At 35.5% G+C, this 2,019-nt stretch overlaps 1 non-coding gene across 1 annotated transcript; it reads left to right on the top strand.

Annotated features, from left to right (window-relative positions):
- The first annotated feature begins 1,450 nt into the window (after window positions 1-1,450).
- On the top strand, window positions 1,451-1,557 carry LOC143648948 (U6 spliceosomal RNA). The gene has a single exon (XR_013158845.1). It is a non-coding gene; the product is annotated as a U6 spliceosomal RNA (small nuclear RNA).
- The last annotated feature ends 462 nt before the right edge of the window (window positions 1,558-2,019 follow it).

Below are 2,019 nucleotides of genomic sequence, written 5' to 3'. Positions count from 1 at the left end.
CACACACCTGCATGCGCCAAACAGCCCAGAGGCATGCTCTGCTCTGTCCTCTACTTGCTTCTGGCCAAAATACTTCTTCCTATATTCTTAAAATACCAGCATTTTACTTTCTCCACGAAACTCTCTGTTTCCCTAAGGGCTTAGACTTTTCCATGACAAAAGTCAGAAAGACAAGCAGGCTATTTCTGAGTTCAGCCCTTTCACTGCCTGCCCGAGGCAACCAAGTAGAGAGTTAGATACAGAGGAAACAGAAGATGGAGAGGAGATGTAAAGACAGAAAGAAAAAAGCAGATTGATATGTTAAAATACTACTGTACCTTACTTGGATAAAAAAAATCTTTAATGATGTAATCATCATTGAAATTTCCTTTACAAGAAGATGGAAATATCTGAGCAAACTACACCATTTTACAAGGTACCATTAAAGTTGGTTTTTGATTTGACATTACTGAAATCACATTGTTATGTTATGAAATTATGTTATTCTCTGGAATGCTGAAACAGAAATAATTTTTAGTACAATGAATAATGTGTTAACCAACAAATGAAAAAGAATGTGCTCAAAATTGTACTATGAAAAGTTGTGGGTCTATCAGCAATCTGGACAGTTGTTCTGAAGCAAAAAAAGAAAACCAGATTCTAAAAATTAAATTTCGGAGAACTATGCTGCCAAAATATGTTAGAAAAAATCAGTGAAAAAGTTATTGATTCACATATTACATATTCTCCCTTTTTAATCATCCTAATCATGTACTTTTGAGGGAGACAGCTGGAAATCTAACCTCACTTATAACATTCTCTTTCTAGCAAGCATCTAGCCAGGAATCTCCTTGTTCTGCAAGCTGTTATCCACTTGCCCCTGCATCCAGCCCCAAATGAAGCCAGCCTGTCTTGCTACCAGACAGTCTAAACAATCACAGATTGTCTACAATTGCAGAGCACACCCTCCAGATGTCCAGGATGCGGGGAAGCCTAGGCATAACTTTCAGGCAGAGATGAAGCCCCATATTTCTCAAGACAGAAATCTGTTGGTGGATTAGAGACCACTCTTACTCAAATAGGCAAACTTGGTTTAGCCTTAAGTGTATATACAGTAAGTGAGATGGTACTTTCCCCATTACATGAAGTATTCAAGAGAATAAATGACTTTGGAGGATATTTTACAGAGTAGATTCAAAATAATTTGGCCTAAATGGCCAATAAAATCTCCAACCATTATGAGACCTCATTGGATTGAAGATCTCCTTCCTTCAAGGATGTGAAAAAAAAATGCTGTATTATGAAAAATCTCTCTTCCATAATGAATTACAGGTTGGCTGATTCCATAGAGAAATGAAAGTGACTGATGCCACATTCAGGAATTGTATGTCCTGAGAGATATATCAGAGATAGACTACAAATTAGTCAATATTTTAAAAAGTATACCAAGTCAGTAAAATACTTGAGTGCTGTGCTCACTTCAGCAACACATATACTAAAATCGGAACGATACAGAGAAGATTAGCATGGCCTCTGTGCAAGGATGACATGCAAATTCATGAAGCATTCCATATTTAAAAAAAAAAAATACTTGAGCACAAAAAGCAATTATTCATTTAAAGCTGATTGTTTTATATGACTGTACTGGTATTCTATGGTTTTCTGAATGAGGGAGAATGAACAATAAACTTTACTGAATTAAAATAATGAAAGAAGATCAGCATAACTCACTTAAGGAGAAAGCTAACATGGAATTTCTGCAAAGAACTCATGTTGCATTGCTTTTAAGCCTACATGCATCTAGTATAAAGTCAGTTAATCAATCAGGAAAAAGCATACTTTGTAATAGACATTATAGGAAACAAAAAAGTGTGTATGAGAGAATTCTTAGCTTCTGAAGTTGTTGGTTAAAAAAAAAAACTGCTCTTTTCATTTTGGCCAAATTTCCCTCATAAGAAAATACATTGAATGTTATCAGTTGGAGAAACGGGTTCTTGATTTTAATCAAAATTGATTGCATCCAGCCTATCTGAAATCCTG

The sequence above is a fragment of the Tamandua tetradactyla genome, chromosome 10 (assembly GCF_023851605.1).
Source record: "Tamandua tetradactyla isolate mTamTet1 chromosome 10, mTamTet1.pri, whole genome shotgun sequence".
NCBI lineage: Eukaryota > Metazoa > Chordata > Mammalia > Pilosa > Myrmecophagidae > Tamandua > Tamandua tetradactyla.
This window is presented reverse-complemented; position numbering and strand designations above follow the sequence as displayed.